A 12,930-nucleotide genomic window follows, 5' to 3' on the forward strand; every position below is an offset into this window, starting at 1 on the left:
AACAAAAAAGGTAAAAAACTATGCTTCAATCCACATTCAGTCTCCATAGTTCTCTCTCTGGATGTGATTGACATTGTCTATCCCAAGTCTATTGGGATTTTCATGGATCGTTTTATTGCTAAGAAAAGTCAAGTCCATCACAGTTGATCATCTTATACTTTTTCTGCTACCATATACAATGTTCTCCTGGTTCTGCTCACTTCACTCAGCATCAGTTCATATAAATCTTTCCAGGCTTTTCTAAAATCAGCGTGCTCATCATTTCTTACAGAACTACAACCGATGACATCCATTCCATTTCCAATTCCTTGCCACTACAAAAAGAGCTGCTACAAACATTTTTGTCTGTAAATTGAAGAATGGCTGAACAAATTGTGTTATATGCACATACTGGGATACTACTGTTCTATAAGAAATGATGAGCAGTCAGATTTCAGAAAACTCTAGACAGACTTACATGAATTAATGCTGAGCTAAGTGAGCAGGACCAAGAGAACGTTGTACACAGTAACAGCAAAATTATAAGATGATCAATTGTGATGGACTTAGCTCTTGTCAGCATTACAATGATATAAAATAATTCTAAAAAACTCATGATGGAAAATGCTACCTACATCCAGAGAAAGAATTATGAAGTCTGGAAGCAGATCACACTAGATAGATAGATAGATAGACAGACAGACAGACAGGCACATACATACATAGATACTCCTCAACTGCTCTCTCCTTCACCAGTAGAGGGGAATGGATAACTAGTCAATACTGGAAAGAGTGACAAGGGAGGTTGTATCATGGAGTGGAAGAGGGGGAAGCTGGGTTTCAGTAATGGCTAGTAGCTGGAAAGAGGAAAAGATTTAGGGGGAGGAGAAGTTTGTTGTAGAACTGGCATTCCAAAGGGCAGAGTCATAATAAAACCTATTTTTTACTACTTAAAAAATAGAATCGGGCACAACTGAACTCAACAATCCAGTGTTCAATAAACTGAGAATATATATTACTTGGGAAAGAATTCCCTGTTTGAAAAGAATTCCTGGGAAAATAAGAAAGGAGACTGGCAGAAATTAGTTTTAAGTCAACATAGCATCCCCTACACCATCATAAATGGATATACAACCCAAATGTTAAATGTCACACTGAAAACAAAACAAAACCCAAAACAGAAGACAATCGTAATAAGTACCTTTCGTAGCTTTCATAGTTATCATAGCTACTAAAGGGACATTTGTTTGTGGTTTTTAAGAGAATCATTTGTATTTAATATTTTGATTACATGTAAAATGTTTGATATTCCTTTTTTCTAAAAATTGTGAGTTTGTGGGAAATGAGTGTAGACCACAACATAGCATTTCCACTCTTTCTGTTATTGTTTGTTTGCATTTTTGTTTTCCTTTTCAGTTTTTTTTTCTAGGTCCGATTTTTCTTGTGCAGCAAGAAAACTATATAAATATGTAACATATATTGTATTTAACATACACTTTAACATATTTAACATGTATGGGACTACCTGTCATCTATGGAAGGAGGTGGGAGGAAGGAGGGAAAAATTTGGAACAGAAGGTTTTGCAAGGGTCAATGCTGAAAAATTACCCGTGCATATATATGTTTTGTAAATAAAAAGGTACAATAATAATTTTTAAAATTATTTTTAAATTGTGAATTCCAAATTCTCTCCCTCCTTCCCATAAAGGGACTAATTCTAAAATAAACAAGATATAGAGAGGTTAGCAACAGAAAGATCAACTAGATCAATTCAATTTTATGAAATTGAAAAGATAGTGTGCAAACAGAATCAGTGAAATCAGAAGAAAAACGGTTACATGGAAGAAATATCTTTTTTTCAACTCTCTTAAAGTCTGATAGTTACAAGATATATGAGAAATTGAGTGGGGGTGAAGGGAACAAGTAGATATCAAGTGCCTGCTATGTGTCAGGACTTTACAAAAATCTCGTTTGATGTAAACTAACAGCATTTAATGCTATTCTCAATGGATGTAAGGTCAAAGGATACAAAGAATTCCCAAAAGAACTGCAAGTTAATTTTTTTTTAGAACTTCAAGTTATTAACGACTATATGAAAGTTGCTCAAAATCTTGACTATCAAGAGGAATTCAAATCAAAACAACTCTAAGGTTTCATCTCCCATCCGCAACATTGGCAAAAATGACAGAAGATGAGAAGAATTGAGCGTGGTGGGGCTGTTGGAAGAGGGACACACTGCTCATGGATGGGTCCAACCATCCATTCTGGAAAGCCATCCATGCCCTTTGTCTTACATTTCTATAGTTTTCAGATTTACAAAGCTTGTAACTATATTGTCCAATTTACACATCCAATGAGATCAAGGAAATCCGAGTTGGGATTACAGTGATGGTGATGATGATTTCCTGGAATTTTCACAAAACCATGAATTAGGTATTTATGATAGGCCATATTTTTGAGATTAGGAAAATTCTCCAAGATCATGTGGCTAGTGAGCAACTGATGGCAGAATAATAATAACAACATTTCTATAGTGCTTAAAACCAATGAATTTATTTCATTGTCATAATGGGGAGGTAGGAGCCTCATTTCACCGATGAGAAAAGTTGGGCTGAGAAAGGTCAACTGATTTGCTTAGGGTCACCTATCTCATCTCAAAAGGGGGGGCACAGGATTCTCACCCCAGTCATCCTGATTCTGCCTAGGGCATTCGCCTCTTAGGAAAAGTAGAAAAAGAAAAGATCCCCATGCCCCAAATATTCTTAAGCCACTTTGGGGATAGCAAAACTGAGAACAAAGGAGGTGGCTGTGACTTTGGCCAGACTAACCTAAAATGAGTCATGGTTTGCTTTTTCTTCCCTTATGATTCGGGGAGACCTTGGGGAAGGGGAACAGGGGAACTGCAGGAGGGAGACAGACAAGGATTTCTTGACTGCAGCCCCAGCTTCCTGCTCCTAATTCTAAGGGAGTGAAGGGAGGAGGGGACACTGAGTATTGGGACAAACCAAGTGAGCAAACTGAGGTTCTGGCAGGCACAACCCTCTATGGGATAAATGGGTAGGTGGGCTTGATAGAGTTTTGAGCCCCAGCCCCCTTTGGCTGCAGCACTGCCCTACTGTGCTCAGTGTCCCCCAACCACAGTGCCTCCCACTCCCCCGTGAATCAGTTGCTGGGAACTCTGTGCCGAGTGGGAGTGATGGTAGGATAAATTTCAACCTGATTTCTCAGACTGAAGAAAGAGGGTCACAGGCTCCTCAATACCTCGTCCCTCCCTCCTTCCACAAGGGCCTCCCTTTCTCCATCTCTCCCAGATAGGGCTGGAGCAGCCCTTAATTACAACTTGACAAGAAGATTAACACAGAGAGGGCAGTTTTAATTAACTTAATATCACATTCAATTTTCCAGTGGGCCCCAGGGCCCCAGACTGAGACAGCTCCCCCCCCACCCCCAGAGCAAACACAGCTGGATGAGAGGGGTGAGAAAGGCTCAGGAAATGACTTCTCGACTCCTAACCTTGTACAGCCGGACTCCAGGTAACTTGTTGCTCCCTAAGTCACATCTTTCCCTGAGTTCCTGGGAGAATGAAAGGGCAGGAAAAAGGGGGGGACAGCTAGTGAGACTACAGATGCGGTCCCAGATCAGCTCCCCAGCACCCAGAGTTAGCAAAAAAAAAGCAATAATGTTTGGGGTTCCATGACTAGAGTTTAGATCCCAGATTTGACTCTTACCTGGGTGACCTTGGGCAAATAACCCCCCACCCCTATCAAATGGAAGGGGGAAGCCACATTATTTTCAAAGTCCCGTCCAACTCTGAAGGCAAAAGTTTCAGACAATATATGAGATCCAAAGATATAGTCATTCTAAAGCACAGTGCTTGGCACATAGAACTTTCTAAATATTATTATTACATGGCATCTACCTCCCAGGGAAGGGGGAGAAGGTCAGGGCATTTACTGCTTGCTCCAGCTCCTCCCCCAGCCAGTGAAAGTTACCTGCCTCAGTGGGGTGGCTGCTCTGTTAATCTGCTTCTCAGTTTAAAGCTGTCTTCCAGCCACCTTCATCTCTGCCAAGCTAAGTGTTAAGACTTTTGGCTCTTTGCCCCCAGCTGTGCTGATGGCTAGTCATGAGTCCAGAAGCCCCTTGAGGAAACTCATCTCCTTACAGAAAGGTGAGGGACTTGGGGTGCAAAATCCCTCACATTTTGGGATGTAGCCCATGTGGGAACTGACTTTTTCTTGAGAAGGCATATTTGTTACCAGGGTGGTGTTTTTTTGTTGTTGTTGTTTTGTTTTGTTTTTTGTTTTGTTTTGTTTTTCATTTTTTGTTCTGTTTTGTTTTTCATTTTTTGTTCTGTTTTGTTCTTTGGTTGTTTTTTTTTCAAGAGGGAGAAAGAAATACAGGATGATGTGAGAAGAAAACAGAAGCAAAGCCAGAGGGGAGCGCAAAAAAGCTGGATGATTTTGAAAGTGGTATGTCCTAAAAAGAAAAGCCAGCCCCTCTAAGAGATTTGGAGCTCTGTGGCCAATCTTTTTTCTGCTCTACTTGGAGAGAGAAATGTTGATCTTTGTTAAGTTTGGAGGATTTAAAAAAATTAATGCAACAATTCATAAAATTTGCATTTGGAAATTTTAAAAATGCATTTGGCGTCAAACTCCAAATCTTAAACTCTCTCCACTGTTGGCAATCACATTACACCTTAGAATTGGAGAGCTCTAGCATTCTTCTTCCCATTTTATAGAAGAGGAAGAAGAAACTGAGGATGAGATCACTTGAGTGATTTGCTAAGATGCACAAGCTAGTAAGAAAAAAGGCCCATATGGTTTCCATTCTTCCCAGCTGTGTCTCCTCAACGGGGATAATGCTTCCCCCAAGTCGCACAGTCCTATCTACTCTATGTCCCCATAGAAATCTCTGCCCCTCCAATCACACACACTCCAGAGCATCTAGCCTGTTTGCTGGATGCCTTCCTAGTCATAATCACGAAGCATCAATTACATGTATCACTACGCTCCTTACATGTATCAGTCACTTCCTCTAAGACTCTTTGTGTCATGGCTTCTAGGATCTTTATGCCACTTTTGCCATCCAAGTCATCAAGTGATCCCTGGTAACATGTATCCCTGGTGGCCAATTAAGGACCTCCGCTGTCCTCCAGATCATCTGCCATTTGGCTCTTTGGGAGGAGGTTTCCTGATTGATAGCTGTAGAGTATCCCCTGGAGAAAGAAGGTACCAGAAAAGTGGGAGAAGCTTGGATTATGGAAGACCACACAAAATGAGTGCCAAGGGCCCCCAATGTCAGTCAGCCGGCCAGTTCTCTTCTCTCTCTTCATTTTGGGTCTCAGTCCATCCGCCATATTTTGATCGACTGTGACAGCCATCCACATGCATGCTGCAGCCCGGCCACTGGGCGGCCTTCAGCCCTTTAGACTTTGTGGCTTCTGTTATTGGGCTCACCCTGCCCTCCACAAGCAGGAACATCTGGAGAGTCTGTCTGGACACTTGGGTCAGGCCCAATCTCCACTTCTTAGCTGCTTAATCTCTTTCATCATTGAGCACAGCAGTCCCTAGGTTGTCAAAAAGCAAACGAGGCTTTGACAAGGACAATGATGATGACAAAGATGGTGGATGTTCTTGGAGCTCATTGAGAGTTCACAAATCCTCTCCTCACACTTCCTGGGAGGGAGGTCCTGCAGGGAACATCTGCATTCCCCCCTTAATAGATGAAGAAACTCTGCCTCACCCTGGCTCATTGTGTTTCTGTGCTATTGCTCTTCAGTACTCAACCATAGCCAGAACTGGCCACCTCTCTCTTCTTGAAGACTGTTTATTTTTGTTTGTTTGTTTTCCTGAGGCAATTGGGGTTAAGTGACTTGCTCAGGGTCCCACAGCCAGAAAGTGGTAAGTGTCTGAGGCCAGATTTGAACTCAGGTCCTCCTGACTTCAGGGCTGGTGCTCTAACCATTGCACCACCTAGCTGCCCCTAGAGTTTTTATAAAGCACAAACAAGATGCTTCTGAATAATGGACCAACCGGACTCAACATCTGTCATTTCTTAACCCTAAATTCTGTTTTCTCTATATTGACTTCAAAGTTTGCTTTGAGCCCCATCTCCAAAGATCCTCTGAGTCTCCTTTTGAGTCTGGCCTCCGAGGCTGTCCCCAGACCCCTGACCGTTCTTGCTGAGCAGTGCCCCCTCTCTCTGAACCTCCCAGGAGTCCTGGATCTAGGAATTCACAGGCCTTTCTGAGGCTGTCCGGGCTGACCATCACCCCATTTCTAGCCGCCAAATGGTCCTCTGGCCCTCTGGTGATGAGGAAGAAGGCCCCGTTTCCCAAGGCCGTGCAGTAATAACTAGCAGTTAAGGAGCCGATCCTGCTGGCTGCCTCCCCTCAGCTCCCCCCCCCCGACTGCTGCACCCGGTTCTGCCATCTGCCATCCTTCCACATGCTCGAAGCCAGGCGTAGCAATTGTTCTGAGGCCCTGTCTTCTTCGTGTAAACATCCCTGGTTTCTTTAAGCCATCCTCAAATGGCAGGATCCAGGCCCCTCTCCAACTATGCTCTGGGCTGGCTTCTGGGGGGAGGGGAATGGTGGCTCCTGAGCCCCTGCTCTATCCTCAGGCCAGGTGAGGAAAGCTCTGTCCCATTAGTTCAGTGGAAACGAAGCTGGAATTTTGAAAAGGAACTTTCATCAGGAAACTCTGGCAAAAGCAAACAAACAGAGCAGCCCAGAACCAGATGAGTTTATAGAGTCGGGGGAAGGAAGGGGGGACTCTTATCCCAGAGTGACTCTGGTGGAGCCCTGGCTTGACTGGCTGGTCCGGCTCCCAGAACCCCATGGGCCAGACCGTGCCCTCTCCACAGCTCCAGTCAGGGCTGAATTGGGCTGTTGACTCTGCTCAGTGGGGAAGGGGCTAGGAATGGGAGATAAATCTTGGATCCTGGCTCTCGACAGCTGCTTCCCGGTCTCGCTTCCAGGTGTGCTACCCCTCAAAGAGCCCCCCTGGCTCTCTCCCTTCCTGCCTGCTCCATTGATCGAGGAAGGCTCTCCCTCATCTGGTCCCAAGGCTGTACCAACCTCGTCCCTCCCTTTCCTTGGAGCCCTTAATGGTTCTGGCCTCTGGCCAACACGAAATCTTATGGCCCTGAATCTCTGAACTTCTGTTATATGGACCACACATTTGGAGCCAGAAAGGAAAGTCCTCAGAGGGCATCCAATCAAAACTCCTCATTTTCCACAGAAGGAAACTGAGCTCAGATGCCTCTTGGGACAGAAAATGTCAGAGCTGAAGGGGAATACTACACCATAGAACAGAGAGATCGGGACAGGCGGAAAGAGATCTCTGTGCAGCCCCTTCATTTTACAAAGGAAGAAACTGAGGAAACGCAGGGTGGGGAAACCCAGTGACTGAGCAAGCTTTGGGGCCTCACTCACTCTGCTGTTTCTGAAATTCTTGCTCATGACTCAAGAACACAGCGGGTTCTCCAAGCCACAAAGGAAACCAGTCTTGGATCCTACAGTCTGTCCCTGAAGTTTCCCCCAAATACTGGCAGTAACTGGGCAGACCTCTGCCACCCCAAGGTGTGGGGCAACCAGATCTCCCCTTACTCTGCCCTGCCTCCCGTCTCTCCGACTCCTCATCTCTTCCTCCTCTACATCTTCCCTCCCCCAGTTGACCTTTTCTGCAGCCGGCCCCCATCCATCAGTCTTGGCCCAATGGCTCTCCCTATCCTCCCACCCCCAGTTTGCCCTTCCTCGTGGCCCCCTCCGCCCGCTTTGGCCTTCTCCATGGCCTCTCCCCTCCATGTTTCTCAGGCCACTGTCTAGGCCTCCTTCTCCTCCTCCGCCCAAGCTGTGGCCAAGGCCGGGTGGTCTGTAATTGCTTCCTGTCGTCAGCCGGGTCTGTTTGTTTGCTCTGCGGCTGCTTCCCCACACCCAGGCACACCGGAGGTGCTGACCGGCAGTGAGGGACTCTGGGGGCCTGGCTCAGGCCTGATGCTCAGATGTTTGGCCAGCCCTACCACCTGGACCCGAGGATGGCCCTCCAGGTCGACAGTACTCAGCCCCCTCCCCTGCCTCCAGGGGCCCCACAGAAAAACAACAGGCTCCTTCTTCCCTGAGCTTCAAAATGAGGTCTTGAGGGCACCACTAGCCAGAGAGATGCCGAGTCTCGCCCTACTCAGGCGGGGGGCCAAATGGAAATCAGACAAAGGGATGAAAAGGTACCAAGATGGCCTGTGGAATCTGTCGGTTGCGAGGGAGGGGGTGACATATGGCGGGGACCTCTAAAACAAGGAGACGGGAGAAAAAAGGTGCAAGGAGAAGGTGCATGGGAGCCCACTGTCAAGTTGTTGGGGTCCCCTCCACTAGCTGGATATAGAGGAATCGACTTGGAGACCTGGAAGGGCTGAACCCAGTCCCACCACCTTGATTTTTTAGGAGGAGGAAATGGAGATCCACAGATGTACCTTGCCCAAAATCAGAGGAAGGGAGAGGGAACCAGCATTTATTTAGCACTCACTATGGGCCAGGAACCCCGTTAGGTGCTTTTGAGAAATATGGTCTCCTTTGATCCCCACGGCCACCCTGAGAGAGAGGCTCTTAGCCCCATTTTATAGGCAAAGAGATTGAGGCAGGCAGAGGGGGAGTGTCTTGCCCAGGGTCACTTAGCAGTTAAGTATCTGAGGCAAAATCTGAACTCGGGACTCCCTGACTCCAGATCTGGTGCTCTAGGCCCTGTAGTGCTCCTTAACTACCAACAAATAAAGGGCAGAGCTGAAAGAAGCAACTCCTCTTTGTCTGCTCACCAGGGCTCAGCGTAATGAGCTGTTCTCGCTGAATTTCCAGAGTCCAAGTTCAAATCCAGCCTCAGCTACTGAATAGCTGTGTGACCCCGGATGATCCACTTTACCCCAGCTTGCCTCAGCTTCCTCAAGTGTAAAATGGAGCTAACAGTAGCACCTTCCTTTCAGGGTCATTATGGGGGCTCTATGAGCTAGCATTTGAAGAGTACTTTGTAGACCTTTGTAGTCCCAAAACTTGTTAACTACTATTATTACGGCCGCTACTGCCACTGTCCCCTTTAGAATCATTCTCCTCATCATGTTGACCTTGAGGAGCTCTATGGTCCCTCCCAGGCCCACAGCTTCAGCATCATCTGGCTAGCACAAACACCGACTGAGCTCTTGCTACGTTCCAGGCACCACGCTAAGAACCTGGCGCTCATTATGTCATTTGTCGCTCACCACAGCCCTGTGGCAGTACCCCTGAGAAGAAGGTATTATTATTCCCATTTTATGGAGAAGTTGGTTGTTTCCTTCCTTCTTGAAGAGGACCCTAATGTGGCTGATTGGACCAATAGGAGCTCCGAAGGTTCTACCGCAGGTCAGGCACCAAGAGTCCACAGGAAAATTGGGAGGAGAGCGGAAAATTGGGAGGAGAGCTAGCTGTACATCTGCACATCTCCCATTTTTTTTTGGGCTGCCACAGTTCTACTTCCCTCAGAGAGCCTGGCCATTTCTCCGACAAGGGCATGCCACACTAGGCAGTCCTGTGCCGGTGTCTCCCATGTATCACAAAGAATTCTAAAGTTCTGCAGAGAAACCTTGAGAGGGTTCTTGTTTCACTTTTCATGACCACCTGCTTTGTGTAAAATAGTCTTAGGCAAACATACACTTGGCATTTGAACCACATAGCCAGCCCATCAGAGTTGTGCTCTATGCAGTAGGTTTGAAAATTTGGCAGTTTAAAGCTATTAACCAACTCCCTAAGAAAAAATCCCCAGGACCAGGTGGATTTACATGTGAATTCTACCAAATGTTTAAAGAACAATTAACTCCAATGCTATGTAAACTATTTGAAAAAACAGGGATTGAAGGAGTCCTATCAAATTCTTTTTATGACACAGACATGGTACTGATACCTAAACCAGGTAGGTTGAAAACAGAAAGAAAATTATAGACCAATCTCCTTAATGAATATTGATGCTAAAATCTTAAATAAAATATTAGCAAATAGACTACAGAAAATCATCCCCAGGATAATACATTATGACCAAGTGGGATTTATACCAGGAATGCAGGGCTGGTTCAATATTAGGAAAACTATTAGCATAATCGACTATATCAATAACCAAATTAACAAAAACCATATGATCATCTCAATAGATGCAGAAAAAGCATTTGACAAAATCCAACATCCATTCCTACTAAAAACACTTGAGAGTATAGGAATAAATGGACTATTCCTCAAAATAATCAGGAGCATATATTTAAAACCATCAGTAAACATCATATGTAATGGCAATAAACTGGAACCTTTCCCAGTAAGATCAGGAATGAAACAAGGTTACCCACTATCACCATTAATATGCAATATTGCATTAGAAACGCTAGCCTCGGCAATAAGAGTCGAGAAAGAGATTAAAGGAATTAGAGTAGGTAACCAAACTATCCCTCTGTGAAGATGACATGATGGTATACTTAGAGAACCCCAAAGATTCTGCTAAAAAGCTATTAGAAATAATTCATAAATTTAGCAAAGTTGCAGGATACAAAATAAATCCACATAAATCCTCAGCATTTTTATACATTACCCACAAAATCCAAAAGCAAGAGATACAAAGAGAAATCCCATTCAAAATAACTGTCGATAGTATAAAATATTTGGGAATCTATCTACCAAAGGAAAGTCAGGAATTATATGGGCAAAATTACAAAACACTTGCCACAAAAATAAAGTCAGATTTAAATAACTGGAAAAATATTAAGTGCTCTTGGATAGGACGAGCAAACAATACTCCCTAAACTAATCTATTTAGTGCTATACCAATCAGACTCCCAAGAAACTATTTTAATGACCTAGAAAAAATAACAACAAAATTCATATAGAAGAATAAAAGGTCGAGAATTTTAAGGGAATTAATGAAAAAAATTAAGTGAAGGTGGCCTAGCTGTACCTGATCTAAAACTATATCATAAAGCAGCAGTCACCAAAACCATTTGGTATTGGCTAAGAAATAGACTAGTTGATCAGTGGAATAGATTAGGTTCACAGGACAATATAGTATATAATTATAGCAATCTAGTGTTTGACAAACCCAAAGATCCCAATTTTTGGGAAAAGAATTCATTAGTTGACAAAACTCCTGGGAAAACTGGAAATTAGTATGACAGAAACTAGGCATGGACCCACACTTAACACCACATACTAAGATAAGATCAAAATAGGTCCATGATTTAGGCATAAAGAACGAAATCATAAATAAATTAGAGGAACATAGGATAGTTTACCTCTCAGACTTGTGGAGGAGGAAGGAATTTGTGTCCAAAGGAGAACTAGAGACCATTATTGATCACAAAATAGAAGATTTTGATTATATCAAATCCAAAGGCTTTTGTACAAGCAAAACTAATGCAAACAAGATTAGAAGGGAAGTAACAAATGGGGAAAACATTTTTACAGTTAAAGGCCTCATCTCCAAAACATACAGAAAATTGACTAATTTATAAGAAATCAAGCCATTCTCCAATTGATAAATGATCAAAGGATATGAACAGACAATTTTCAGATGATGAAATTGAAACTATTTCCACTCATATGAAAGAGTGTTCCAAATCACTATTGATCAGAGAAATGCAAATTAAGACAACTCTGAGATAACACTACACACATGTCAGATTGGCTAAGATGACAGGAAAAAATAATGATGAATGTTGGAGGGGATGTGGGAAAACTGGGACGCTGATGCATTGCTGGTGGAGTTGTGAAAGAATCCAGCCATTCTGGAGAGCAATCTGGAATTATGCCCAAAAAGTCATCAAACTGTACATACCCTTTGACCCAGCCATACTACTACTGGGATTATACCCCAAGGAACTACTAAAGAAGGGAAAGGGACCTGTATGTGCCAAAATGTTGGTGGCAGCCCTTTCTGTAGTGGCTAGAAACTGGAAGTTGAATGGATGTCCATCAATTGGAGAATGGTTGGGTAAATTATGGTATATGAAGGTTATGGAATATTATTGTTCTGTAAGAAATGACCAGCAGGAGGAATACAGAGAGACTTGCATGAACTGATGCTGAGGGAAATGAGCAGGACCAGGAGATCATTATACACTTCAACAACTATACTGTATAAGGATACTGTTAATATGTATGGGAATGCCTGCCATCTAGGGGAGGGGGTGGAGGGAAGGAGGGGAAAATTCAGAATAGAAGGGAGTGCAAAGGATAATGTTGTAAAAAAAATTACCTATGCATATGCACTGTCAAAAAAATTCATAATTATAAAAATTAATTTTAAAAAAAGAAAGAAAATTTGGCAGTTTATTTCCCAAAAGGCCTTCATTGTCTGATACCTGATCCCACGAGGGGATCTTCCGAATCTCCCTAAGACAATTCACATGGAAGCCATTCAGTTTTCCAGCATGGCGCTGGCAGGCCGTCCTGGTTTCACAGGCATACGACAACAAGATTGGCACAAGGGTCCTGAAGGCCTTCTGTTTGGGGGTCGGTCTAATCCCTCTCCTCTCCCACACTTTCCTTCAGAGCCTCAAACACTGAGCCAGCTCTGGCCACGTGTGTGTCCATCTCATGGTCCACATGGACATCCCTGGAAAGTATAACGCCGAGGTAAGCAAACATATCCACAACATTCAACATCCATCCATCTGCCATAAGTAAAGGTTCCAGGTATAGACGGTGGTGCTGGCTGGGAGAGAAACTCTTGTTAACCATGAGACCAAACTTAGCAAGAGTGGCAGAAACCCCCTCCGCACTTTGCTGCCCCTCTCCATGGAGGCTACACCCACTGCACAATCATCTGCAAATACAAACGTCCACATCGAGTCTCCTGACATTTTGGTCTTGGCTTGTAGTCTGTTCTAGTTTCCCATTAATGCAGTGGCAGCCCTTGGCGCCATTTTCAAGTGTCTGCTATTGAAGAAAAG

The 12,930-nt window shown here is 44.0% G+C and overlaps 1 long non-coding RNA gene across 1 annotated transcript in view; it reads right to left on the reverse strand.

The window, feature by feature from the left end:
• LOC141548699 (uncharacterized) overlaps positions 1 to 12,930 on the reverse strand; it is a 202,853-nt gene that overhangs the window by 166,109 nt on the left and 23,814 nt on the right. The gene's annotated exons all lie outside the window — the stretch shown is intronic.

The sequence above is a fragment of the Sminthopsis crassicaudata genome, chromosome X, assembly GCF_048593235.1.
Source record: "Sminthopsis crassicaudata isolate SCR6 chromosome X, ASM4859323v1, whole genome shotgun sequence".
Classification (NCBI taxonomy): Eukaryota; Metazoa; Chordata; class Mammalia; order Dasyuromorphia; family Dasyuridae; genus Sminthopsis; species Sminthopsis crassicaudata.